General features: G+C 40.5%; 1 non-coding gene across 1 annotated transcript; it reads right to left on the minus strand.

The window, feature by feature from the left end:
* Positions 1 to 655: 655 nt before the first annotated feature.
* Positions 656 to 759, minus strand: LOC119469326. Its single transcript, XR_005198121.1, has one exon. It is a non-coding gene; the product is annotated as a small nucleolar RNA U13 (small nucleolar RNA).
* Between the last annotated feature and the right edge of the window lie 13240 nt (positions 760 to 13999).

Below are 13999 nucleotides of genomic sequence, written 5' to 3' on the forward strand. Positions count from 1 at the left end.
TACAGTAAACACATACATTTAATAAAAGGTGACAATTTGTACACAGTGAGTATTATTTTAAGAGAAACTATGGGAATATACTCCTGGCCTCAAAGAGCTGACTAGAGTCTCGTGAGGGAGACAAAAAGTATAAAAACCATTGCTATCTAAAGTCAAGACAAAGTTAGAGGGCCTAAGACCCGTAGTAAACTAGGGGATGTTCAATCCAATAGATGTAATAGTGTAGAAATCTGCCTTTTCGAATCATATATATATATATATATATATATATATATATATATATGGTTTTTTTGAGACAGAGTCTTGCTCTGTCACCCAAGCTGGAGTGCAGTGGCATGATCTCAGCTCACTGCAACCTCCACCTCCCGGGTTCAAGCAATTCTCCTGTCTCAGCCTTCTGAGTAGCTGGAACTACAGGCGCATACCACCATAACTGACTAATTTCTATATTTGTATTAGAGACAGGGTTTCACCATGTTGGTCTTGCTGGTCTGGAACTCCTCAGGTGATCCACCCGCCTCAGCCTCACAAAGTGCTGGGATTATAGCCACCTATATTTTATAATAGGATTTTAAAGCATAACAAAGATTTTCCAGTTTAACACTAGACCTTCTCTGAGCCTTACATTTCCGGTATGAAATTCTTTTTTTTTTCCGGTCAAATGGGTAATGTGCTGATGTCATAACAAGGTTCAAGGATGGCACATTTCACACAAGTGTGTGAACACCCAATCATCGTGCTCATGAACTACAAAAGGATTGAAATTCTTTATCTAAACTAGACCTTGTTTATTCATATGCCACCCACGTTTTGGGTTGGGGTAGAACCTTAATCTCTCGATGTTGTCTGTAATGGCTCATTAGTCACCTTGTGGGTGTGGGTGTTCCCCGTTTCCCCAGCAGCTCCCTAAGCTGTCACTATGGCTGGATGTGATATGACAGGTCTCGCTGAGGTGAGTCCCACAGCCTCTGGCCAGTCGGCCTTCCAGTGTTAGGAGAATGGCGGGACAGCATGTGTCCCTGCAGTGGGAGCAGGGGTCATGGAGCTGGGAGAACCTGGGGTTCAAGACCAGCCTAACATAGTGAGATCCCATCTCTGTTTTTAAAAATAAATAAACCTCAGTTGTCCTTAGATACCCTTCCAGGAGCATCTGGTTTCTTTGCTCCCCTTTCTAGAAAAACTTCTTAAAAGCATTGTTAACCCCACACTGTTTCACCTACTCCAGGGCTTTCACCCCATCACATCACTGAAACTACTGTGATCAAGTCATCTGTGACGTACATGTTGCCAAATTCAATTGACACTTCTTTTTCCTCATTTTGCCTGAGTCTTGTGCAAACTGATCTAATCCACTTTGACGCTTCTCGATTATTAGCTTCTTTTTGTAGGTATCAGTAGCCTCCAGTAGATGCAGCTGAACAAGAGCTATGGATCTCTCTTGATTCTGACCTGGGTACTTTATGAAGAACATTTTAGCAAACTACTAATTAGCCTTCCCTATAAGCATAAAATCTTGAATTTTTCATTCTTCCAATTTATGTTTTCCCCCAGAAACATTGATTCCAATGATTCATTCTCAGGTTCCAGTTACTGCTACCCCAAATTCTCGAATTAGCGCCCTATTTCCAGTGTCACCATACTTTACCACATACTTCTCCAGTGGAGAAGTACTATTAAAACCTTGGATTTCTACCTTGTTGATGCTTCTAAAAATTTTTGGTTTTCAAGAATAGTAACCACTTAAGATCTGTCATCTATAAATGATTATTCATTTTGATAATTTCTCAAGAATGAATTAATTGTTACAATAGTGTAGCATTGTCTGCTGCCCTACTCCACTGGCTGAGGGACCATCAGTATCTAAGAGAACTTATCAGTTCAGTAAGGTCAGGGGTCCATTCCCTTCTTAGATGGTGCCATTTGGTGCCATCTTAGCATTGTTGGACTTGCAGCCAAACTAACTGGTTACTCTTGAAGAATGTTAAGAAACCAACTCATTCTAAAAATTGGTGAAGGAAAAAAACCAAGCACTTATCTTCTTTTTCTTGTATGTAAGTCAAGTAAACCAAATTGTGAATATGGTACTTTTTTTTTTTTTGAGAGAGAAGGTCTTGCTTTCTCACTGAGGCTGGAGTGCAGTGCAATGGCTTATTCACACACACACTGCCTGGGCCCAGTTGATCCTCCCACTTCAGTCTCCCAAGTAGCTGGAATGCCAGATGCTTGCCACCATGCTCAGCATTTTTTTTTTGTATTTTTTTTGTAGAGATGGGGGTTTCACCATGTTGCCCAGGCTGATCTCAAACTCCTGCACTCAAGTGATCCTCCTGTCTTGGGCTCCCAAAGTGCTGGGATTACAGGCATGAGCCACTACATCCAGCCTTTTGTTTGTTTTTTGAGGCAGAGTCTCACTCTGTCACCCAGGCTGGAGTGCAGTGGCACAATTTTGGCTCACTGCAACCTCTGCCTCCCAGATTCAAGCAATTTTCCTGCCTCATCCTCCTGAAGCTGGAATTACAGGTGTGCACCACCACTCCTGGCTGATTTTTGTATTTTTAGTAAAGACAGGGTTTCTCCATGTTGGTCCGGCTGGTCTCAAACTCCTGACACCGTGATCCACCTGTCTCAGCCTCCCATAGTGCTGGGATTACAGACGTGAACCACTGCTGCTGGCCCCAACTTTTTTTTTTTTTTTAACAGAAGAATTCCAGCTAGTGAATGCAGAAGAAATGACAGATTATCACTATTTTGACACTTGAATGAAATAATGGACCTAGACAATGATTATTGATAGCTGCTAAAATCAATAGGTGAGAGCCTGATGAGGAACTTAATAATGATGGGTCAAGCTGACAACACTTGAACCCACCGATGAATTTTAATATTCCAAAAAGAGAGGGAAACAGACATTATGCACTTACTGGTGTGATGCAATAAGAACACAACATCACCTGTGAAGTACTCCTCTAAAAAGATCTAGCCTAAATCTTTTCAAGCCTCTAGACCTAATTTTCAGTTTATGTGAAATACAGAAAATGGAGAAATGTGTTAAATAACAACTCGGGATACAATTAATCAAATCTAGAATGTAACAAACTCTATAGGGAAAATGACTTGATTTCATCAACAAATAAATGGCAAGAAAAACAGAAGAAACTATCTGTTGAAAGAAATTTAAGAGCCATTGCATATTACAATGCAATATGTGAATAGCATTTGGATTCTGATTTGAATAATGCAACTGAAAAAATATTTATAAGGTAATCAAGAAAATTTAAATACTGACTGGATATTTGATGACATTGAGTAATTTTGTTAATTTATTGAGTATGATAATGGTAAATATGGTTATATGTTTTTTAAAGAGTCCTTATTAAAGATTCATAGATAAGACTTTGTAGATTAAATCAAGATGTCTGTCATTTGCTCTAAAATAGTCTTGTGAGGGCTTTGGGAAAGTGAGTTGGCATGTAGATAAAATAAGACTGAACATATGCTGATGCATGTGGAAGGTGGATGATGGGTATTTAGAGAGTTATTATACTATTTATATTATACTTTTTACTTTTGAAGTGTGCTTGAAAATTTCCATAATAGAAAAGAAAGAAGCAAGCAAAAGAAAAAAAAAAGACAAAAAAAAAAAATCCAAACTCGAACCCAAAAGCTTGCAATCCTCTGAGCTCTCCCCTTAAGAATTCTTTCCAAATTCTATGAATGGTTTATTAGTAATATCTTTACTATACTTTATCCAATTTTTTTTTCTTTTGGGACTCCTAATTCTCTCAAAATTCCCCATGGCTTTTTCAAGTTAATGTATTGGTTCATTTCTGTTTTTGAGTGACAAGGGTAGAATTATTTTTTCAGGGATTTTCCTACTAATTGCAGTTAGTAATGCTTTCCCAATATATGGATTAAAGTTGTCCTCCCAGTAGGAGGTGCTGCCCTCAAAGTAGGGTGGCAGCTTAGCTTTTAGAGCAGATGCCTGAGGCCTTCCAGTGCTGCTCCTGCCTCCATACTGCTTTCCTGGGACCTCTGCATCAGAGCGAATTTCTTAAAATACATTTGCTTCTGGATGATTTTCCACCAATTTGCTGCCAAACTTGTGTGGGTTAGATTTCCTCCAGACTACAATTTACCCATCTCAGCTGGTTTTGCTTTTTGCCCCTTCTTTCCTCAATGAGGTTTGTAGACCCTTCCTGGTTTGGCATGGTGGCTCACACCTGTAATCCCAGCACTTTGGGAGGCTGAGGCAGGGGGATTGCTTGAGGCCAGGAGCTCGAGACCAGCTGGGCAACATGGCAAGACTCTGTTTCTACAAAAAAAAAAAAAAAAAAATTAGCCAGATGTGGTGGTCCGCATCTGTGGTCCCAGCTACTCAGGAAGCTGAGGTGGGAGGATCGCTTGAACTCAGGAAGTTAAGGCCACAGTGAACTATGATTGCCACTGCACTCCAGCCTGGATGACAGAGTGAGACCCTGTCGTATGTGTGTTTATGTTTGTGTGTGTTGTGCTTTGTTGCGAATAGATGTTGGAAATAGTTGCTTGGTGCCACAAATTAGCACTGAGACAAAGGATCTTTCAGCAACACAGTTTTTACTTCCTGGACTGCAGGAAGGGTACTCTCACTAGCCATTTTGCCATGAGAGTACAAAGAACAAAGGAAAACACACAAATTTATTTCTTACACATTTGGGGGTCATCCTTCTGCTATGTCTGATCTCTGTTGACTAGAGTCAGACCTCACAATCTAAACTAAAACCCGATTTGCTAATAACTTAAAACTTTTTTAAACAGGTAAAAGCAAAGGAGAACTGGGACATGCCTGTGAGCACGTCCAGCACAGATGTCTTAGTCAAAGTACAAGGACATAGAATGCACTATGTGCCTGTAAGCATGGCATGTTCAACAGCCACATAGGATAGGGCTTAACAAAGTTATTAGGACACTTATTCTTTAACAAGAAGGAAACTTTAAAAAGGAACTTTTCTACTTCCCACAATCTTGCATATATATATATCAAACATGCACGTCAGTCTTCCACCCTAGGAGAAATGTACTCACTTTGTGGAAAGATGGGTTAAAGAAAGCTGACAGAAGATATAAATCAAACATGCACATATATCAAACATGCATGCCAGTCTGCCACCCTAGGGAGAGTGCTTCATGTTCTAATTTCATCGCCATTGCTGTTACTGTTGAAGTTTGCCCAGTCCCTGTATCTTTAGTATGTATTCTGAACAAGGTCACATCAGAATTTGTGGGGCATGGCACTAAATGCAATTTGGGGAAAGGGAAACTCTTTAGGAAAAATAATACCAAATTATGAATACAAAATTAGGTAGAAGGCCAGGTGTGGTGGCTGTGTTCTTATTGCATCACACAGTAAAGCCAGGTGTGATGGCTCATACTTGTAATCCCAGCACTTGGGGAGACTGAGGCAGGCTGATCACCTGAGGTCAGGAATTCAAGACCAACCTGGCCAACATTGTGAAACCCCATCTGTACTAAAAACACAGAAATTAGCTGGGCATGGTGGCATGCCTGTAGTCCCAGTACTCAGGAGGCTGAGACAAGAGAATCACCTGTACCTGGGAGGCAGAGGTTGCAGTGAGATTGCCCCACTGCACTCCAGTCTGGATAACAGAATGAGATTTCGTCTCAAAAAAAAAAAAATAGGAAAATGAATATCTATTTAGAATAAATAGGTAAATCACAACAAAGGCAAATAGCACAAGCATCACAAAATCCAGGGCAAAAAACTGCTTGAACATAATTAACTGCCAGAAACATTCCCATAATATTTTTTCCCTACATTTTTTAGGCACATAGATTCTGATCTCTCTTCATATAACCGTAATTTTGTAATACTTTTTACAGAGAGAGTATTTTCAATGGAGAGGCTATAAGGATAATTTGCTTTCCTCTAGAATAATTAGAATTCCTCTAAGGTTTTTTTTTTTCTAATTATTGGTCATTTAGAAAAGTGTCAGCTTAAAAATTTGTTATTGGGAATGTCTTATAAATATGTAAGAGTTCCCTGGTGGTATAGTGGCTAGAAAAAATTTAAAATGAAAAAATATATTTAGGAGTATTACAAATTTGAGGACACTTTTTAAAGTGTTTTTCACATGTGAGCTGTAAGATTTCAGGATGTATAAGTGTACGTCAGGGCACTCACTAAACAGTTTTTCATCAATGTCATTAAAATGGTGTTTTATGATTTTAGGTTGTATTTGTTGATGTCATTATTTTCAAATCATCAAAAATTTTAGTTTTTTCCAACATAGTCATGATTTGCTCTACTTTGTTAATTGGATTATACACAATCCAAGAAGCTTATTCATGTTTTTTGAAGTTTATTTATTCTTAATGAATCACTGATATTGGTATGATTTGAAAACTTTTTTCTTATATTTTGCTTCTTGAATACAGAATAATCTCCACTGATTTTGTCACTTATGTTTATGACTTTAGCTTCATATTCTGTAAATTTTTATCTCATTTTTTTCAGTTCTTTAATAAACTAGGAACCGTAATTTCTTCATGTCTCATTAAAATGTTTTAAAATGTCTGCTCAAATTACAGTTAGAGTGGCTGATTCTCAATTCAACTTCTTTTTAGACAGAAACCCAAAATACCTGTGTTACTTCAGCACCATTTAACACTGGGGAAATGAAACAGAGGGAGATTTGAAATGGAAAGAACAACAGTTTGATGATTTGGGTTAATATATCTTTTACGAATTTAACAAAATCATATGACCCTGTGAACACATTATTAGGATCCCTCCCAGGGCCTTGGAAAGGGCTAATGTAATTGAGGAGTCCTGAAGCTTAACTCTTATTAGCTTCACTGTAAACCCATCTCTGATCTTGAGTACTTAACACAGATCCACTCTTCCTCCTGGTGGACTGTTTTCCTGTGTTTTGTGTGCTAAATCTTCTTTTTCCCCTCCATATACATTCTCTACCAGCTCCTTCTCCACCCAGGAGGCTGATCTACACAGAAGGGAGCACTAACAACACAGTGGGGGAGGGGGCATTCACTCCAGCCTTCATTCCCCTGGCTCCATTCCTGCAGGGCTGACATGGCTTGGATGCATCCTCAGGGACGTCTCCATAGAGTCCTCTTTCTTACTAGTGACTAACTCCTCCTTTCAGTCTGTCACCCTGCCCTTGGGATGGTAATGGAGTCCTCATATTACTAACCTTGGAGTTCCTCACTATCCCTCAGAATTTACTTATACACTTCCCACATCTTTGTAAAAAGTAGTTTATTACATTTTCCTGCTGCCAGACAGTCATGGTAGCACGTGTCTGTAATCCCAGCTAGTCAGGAGGCTGAGAAGGGAGGATCCGTAGAGCGTAGGAATTTGAGACCCCAACTCCAAAAAAAATCTTGCTGGGACTCTGATACAGTTAGTAACATCAGCCTTGTGTAGGCAGTAACTTCACTGTACGTTTAACTTCCTCTAAAATCATTGTTAGTTAATGTCATTATTTTCAAGGGATCAGCATAGTCCACCCTAAGGTGGATTTGATTATAGGAGAATTATCTTCTATTTGCTTAATACCTGGGTATTTTATGTGGCTATTTTCATTTCTTATCTTTAAAAAAAAAATCTCCTTTTAGGCAGGGCATGGTAGCTCATGCCTGTAATCCCAGCACTTTGGAAGGCCAAGGTGGGAGGACTGCTTGAGGCCAGGAGTTCATGACCAGCCTGAGCAACATAGTGAGACCCTGTCTCTACAAAAATTTTTAATAATTAGCCGGGCATGTGTGGTAGTATGTGCCTTGTAGTCCCAGCTACTCTGGAGGCTGAGATGGGAGGATCACCTGAGCCCAGGCATTCAAGGCTTTAGTGAGCCGTGATTACACCACTGCACTCCAACCTGGGCAACAGAGCTAGACCTTGTTTAAAAAAAAAAAAGTCTTTTTCCAAATTTGGTTAATTATGCTAGAATTAGAATTAGACATGGTAACAATCTGTTCAACAAATGGTGCTGGAGCAATTAGTTGTTCATCTGTGTAGAAAAAGAAGGAACTTTGCCATCTGCCTATGCCCCCAAATTAATTTAACATGAATCATAGAACTAAATGTGAAAATAAAACAATACAGATTCTAAAAGAAATTAGGGGAGAATATCTCTGTGCATTTGGAGTAAGCAATGATTTTTTTAAATGCAATATAAAAAGCAATAATTATCCAAAGACACCAATAGGAAAGTGAAGAAAGCTGTAGACTGGGGGAAAGAAACACATTTTAGCCGGGTGCGGTGGCTCAAGCCTGTAATCCCAGCACTTTGGGAGGCCGAGGCGGGTGGATCACGAGGTCAGGAGATCGAGACCATCCTGGTCAACATGGTGAAACCCCGTCTCTACTAAAAATACAGAAAAATTAGCTGGGCATGGTGGTGCGTGCCTGTAATCCCAGCTACTCAGGAGGCTGAGGCAGGAGAATTGCCTGAACCCAGGAGGCGCAGGTTGCGGTGAGCCGAGATCGCGCCATTGCACTCCAGCCTGGGTAACATGAGTGAACCTCCGTCTCAAAAAAAAAAAAAAAAAAAAAAAGGAAAACCCCTCCCAAAAAAAAAAAAAAAAAAAAAAAAAATCCACATTTCCTACATCTGACATAGCCTATAGCCTTTGTATCCAGATTCATATAAAGAATCCTAATTGATAAAATTGGAAGAATTGATAAAATCGGTAATCCTAATTTATAAACCTGGAAGAATCCTAATTTATAAAAATCCTAATTGATAAAATTGGTAAAAATCAATTTAAAACACACACATACAATTTTTTTTTTATATGAGACACATCCGGCTAATTTTAAATTATTTTTTGTAGATTCAAGGTCTAGATCTCACTACGTTGCCCAGGCTGGTGGTCTCTAACTCCTGGCCTCCCAAAGTGCTGGGATTGCAGTCTTGAGCCACCGCTTCTGGCCAACATTCACAATCTTTAAATGGGCAAGGCACTGCACAAAGGAGAACGTGAGATGGCAAGTGAGTATCTGAAAAGGTGCTCAATCAAGAAAATGCAAATTGAAGGCGCAATGAGATACCACCACACCACCGTGTGGCCAAAATTAAAAAGAGTGACAGACTGTCTGCCCCGCCTCTGGCAGGGATCCAGGGTGCGCGCGGGGAATGTCCCCCGCGGCGTCAGCTGAGAGGCGCGCGCTGCTGGCAGGGCACCACTGTGTGCCCTGGGACTGGCTCGCAGCCCGCCGAGATTGGCCCAGCGGTCGGGTAAGGCCGTGAAGTGCTGCACCCTGTAGGAGATTCAAAGCACAGTCACAGCAAAAGCACCTGGGTGTTAAGACTTGACCAAATTTCTGGCAGAGCATCCTGGTGGGAAAGAAGTTTTAAGGAAACAAGCTGGAGAGATGCTACTGAAACTTTGAGGATGTCGGGCATTTTACAGATGCTAGAGAATTGTTCAAATCATAAATCATTGGGGTTTCATCCGGACGGCAGATAAAAGTTAACTAACCCTTTATAAACATTTTTCCCCCCAAGACATGGTTTATCTCTGTGTTGTCCAGGTTGGTTTCCAACTCCTGAGCTCACGGGATCCTTCTGAGTGGTTGGGACTACAGGCATGCGCCACTGGAAACCCTTATTACTACTGTTGACTTCAATTCCAGTTAGAGGACCAATTGGGTGATCCCAGTCATCTCAGCACTGGCCAAAGCCTTCATATATTGACTCTACATGTAGGCAGAAGACTAAATATCTTCTCAGAAGCCAATGATAGAAAATACTGCTTTGGCTTAGGGAGAAAAGAAGTCAATTTTTTTTTTTGAGATGGAGCTTCCCTCTTGTTGCCCAGACTGGAGTTCAATGGCGCCATCTTGGCTCACTGCAACCTCTGTCTCTTGGGTTCAAGCGATTCTCCTGCCTCAGCCTCCCGAGTAGCTGGGATTACAGGCATGTGCCACCACAGCCAGCTAATTTTGTATTTTCAGTAGAGATGGGATTTCTTCATGTTGGTCAGGCTGGTCTCGAACTCCTGACCTCAGGTGATCCTCCCGCCTTGCTCTCCCAAAGTGCTAGGATTACAGGTGTGAGCCACCACACCCAGCCAAAGCCAATATTAATTAACTATTTCGACTGAAAGAACAATTTTAATGTGTCTGTTTCTTTTTCCTCCTACACCAGAAACAAAACAAAAAGAATTGTTCTATTCTTTCTAATACCTTTCAAGTGTGCCCTTTTGTTCACCAACTTTATTTTGAAATTTTTTTACGTGGTTTACTTATTGTAAGCATGAGCTTTTAATATTAATATTATATGTGGCTTAGAGTGGAATAATGGACATTGGAAACTACACAAGGGGAGAGGGTGAAAGCAGGGGTGAGAGTTGAAAAGTTACCTATTGGGTACAATGTTCACTATTCAGGTGATGGGCACACTAAAAGCCCAGACTTCACCACCACGTAATATGTGTATGTAAGAAATCCACACTGGTACTCCCTAAATATATAAAAATAAAAATTAAAAAAAATATCTGGCTTTAAAATGACAGTCCGTCATCCAGGATGTTTAGGAAATAACTTGCTCGTGTGAATTAAAAATGGTATGACCACTTTGAAAAGCTGCTTAGCAATATATATTAAAGCTGAACACATGCCTGCTCTGTGACCCGTCATTTCATTCTTAGGCATACACCTAACAGAAATGAGTGCAGAAAACATGTATAAGAATGTTCAACCGGGCGCGGTGGCTCACACTTGTAATCCCAGCACTTTCAGAGGCTGAGGTGGGCAGATCACAAGGTCAGGAGTTCAAGACCAGGCTGACCAATATAATGAAACGCCATCTCTATTAAAAATACAAAAATTAGCCCGGCATGGTGGCGTATGCCTAGCCGCAGCTACTCAGGAAGCTGAGGCAGGAGAATCGTGTGAACATGGGAGGTGGAGGTTGTGGTGAACCAAGATCGCACTATGGCACTCCACCCTAGGTAACAGAGCAAGACACCGTCACACACACACACACACACACACACACACACACACACACAGAGAGAGAGAGAGAGAGAATGTTCAGAGTAGCTTTATTCATAACAGCAAAAAACTAGAAACAACCAAATGGTCAGAAACAGAAGAATGGGCCAAGTGCACTGGCTCATGCCCATAAATCCGAGCACTTTCAGAGGCCAAGGTGGGTGGATCACTTCAGGTCAGAAGTTTGAAACCAGCCCAGCCAACATGGCAAAACCCTGCCTCTACTTTAAAAGGTACAAAAATACCTGGGTGGTGGCTCACACCTATAATCCTAGCACTTTGGGAGGCCGAGGCAGGCAGATCATGAGGTCAGGAGTTTAAGACCAAAACCAGCCTGACCAAAATGGTGAAACCCCATCTCTACTAAAAATACAAAAATTTAGCTGAGCATGGTGCCATGTGCCTGCATTCCCAGCTACTCGGGAGGCTGAGGCAGAGAATTGCTTGAACCCAGAAGAGGCAGAGGGTGTGGAGAGCTGAGATTGCACCATTGTACTCCAACCTGGGCAACAAGAGTGAAACTCCATCTCAAACAAAACAAAACAAAACAAAACAAAACATACAAAAATTAGCCAGGTGAGTGGCAGGCATTCCTCCTCAGGATGCTGAGGCACAAGAATCACTCAAACCTAGAGGGGCAGAAGTTGCAGTGAGCCAAGATCACACCACTGCCCTCCAGCCTGGGCTACAAGAGCAAAACTCCATAAAAAAAAAAAAAAAAGAAAAGAAAAATAAACTGAAGAATGGATAAATCAATTGTAGTATTTGTATATACCACATGTCGTGGACTGTTGTAGCTCCCCAAAATTCATACGCTGACATCCTAACCTTCAGTGGGATGGCATTAGGAAGCGGGGCCTTTGGGAGGTAATAAGGTCATGATGGTGGAGCCCTCATGAATGGGATTAATGCCTTGTAAGAAGAGACTGGAGAGTTTGCTTCCTTTCTGCTTTTCACCATGTAAGGATACATGAAGAAGATGGCCATCTGTAAACCAGGAAACAGGCCCTCATAAGGCACCAGATCTAACAGCATGTTGATCTTGGACTTCTCAGCCTCCAAAACTGTCAGCAAGAAATTTCTGTTGTTGAAGACACCCAGTCTATGATATTTTGTTATAGCTGTCCAAACTGACTAAGACTCAGACATATACATACTACGTGATCTAGAACAGGAAAAGCTAATCAATGGTAGTTACTTTTAAGGAGGGCATTGACTGGGAGAAGAGCACAAAGGAACTTTCCAGAGTGCTGAAATGTTCTATATATCAATCTGGGTGGTAATTACAAGGTAGTGTTCACTTGTGAAACTTCATTGAAGCACTTAAAATTCATGCACATTATGGTTTGTGTGTTATAATTCAGTTTTTAAATGTTTAGCCCCCAAAGACCCTTCTTTTCTCTTTGTCACAAATATTTTATTTTATATGAAGTCTTGTTAAATAATCTGTGCCGTTTTATCAACTTTGATGTATTGTCTTCTATAGAAGATCTACTTATGATTTTATGCATGCTGACCTCGTTCACTTGCCAAATGTAGCAAATTGACGCAAGTAAATTGGCTGTTCACAATTATTAGATAATTTAGGGGCTAGTGGAGGCCACCATTGTTAGACATAGGGGTGGGCTCTTGGTCTCTCCTTAACAACCTCACTTTCAGATGACTTAATACAATGAAAGCAGTTTTTTTAGACAAGATTCACATTCCAACATTTATTAGCAAGAAAACACAAAAATAGTCCTATAACACATTCCTAAAATTCAGGGAGACCCTAGATTTCTGGATTTTAGGCACTCTGATGTACACACACACACACACACACAGGCACACAGGCACACACACACACACACACACACACACACACACACACACAGAAAAACTTAGGAAGCCTAGCAGCCTTCAGAGTGATACTCTTGGCCTGGATTTTGATTTAGTTGACTTTTCTGCCCCTTAGTGATGAATTCTGTCACTTGACCTGGACCAAAAGTCTAAAATATTGTCATTATCTGCCTTGAATACTTTTTCATGAATTTCTTTTTTCTCGCATTTAAAGTCCAGGTTAGAATGATAAATCTGTTCTATGAAGCCATTGGGGTTGGTATGGCACTACAGGATGTTGGGACTTGGCTTCCTCATATCTTGCTGCTTTGCCACACATATGGTGTTGCCTTCATTTGCTTGGTCCAGTTTTGCTCATTACCACATCCATATCTAGCTAGTTGGAGAAAGGAGAAAAGTGGATAAGGGAATAAACTCATTCTATTTAAGAATGACCTGGAAAGCCGGGCATGGTGGCTCATGCCTGTAATTCCAGCAATGACAAGGTCAGGAGATCGAGACCATCCTGGCTAACACGGTGAAAACCTGTCTCTACTGAAAATGCACAAAATTAGCCAGGTGTGGTGGCACATGCCTGTAGTCTCAGCTTCGTGGGAGACTGAGGCAGGAGAATCGCTTGAACCCGGGAAGTAGAGGTTGTAGTGAGCTGAAGTGGTGCCACTAGAGTTTAGCCTGGGCAACAGAAGGAGAGTCCATCTCAAAAAATAAATAAATAAATAAATAAATAAATGTGTTTTTTTTAGCTGGTGTGATGGAAACATGAAATAAATGTTTTTTAGCTGGTGTGATTTCTGATAATAGGCTGTACCTGCAGTTCTGCCCAGATGTTGTGGGGCATAAAGAAGCAGTTATATTTGTTTAGGTGGCTCTGTCTCTAGGCAGAGCCTGGCTGTTTCTATTCCCAGTGTTACGTCTCCATACCAGCACATTAACTAGCATGTAATAAACTGTTTGCTGAATGGATGAATGAGAGTACCCTGACACTCAAATGATTTGTTCTGTTAAATACTTATATTCTCAATGACTTGATCAAAACAAGAATTAAGGTTTTAATTGTGTTTGGCACAAAATAGAGACTAGATAAATATGTGTTGAGTAGATAAAAGAGAATCTAATTAATTTAATTTTTTTTTTTTTTTTTTTTTT

The sequence above is a fragment of the Cebus imitator genome, unplaced genomic scaffold, assembly GCF_001604975.1.
Source record: "Cebus imitator isolate Cc_AM_T3 unplaced genomic scaffold, Cebus_imitator-1.0 Scaffold628, whole genome shotgun sequence".
Lineage (NCBI taxonomy): Eukaryota > Metazoa > Chordata > Mammalia > Primates > Cebidae > Cebus > Cebus imitator.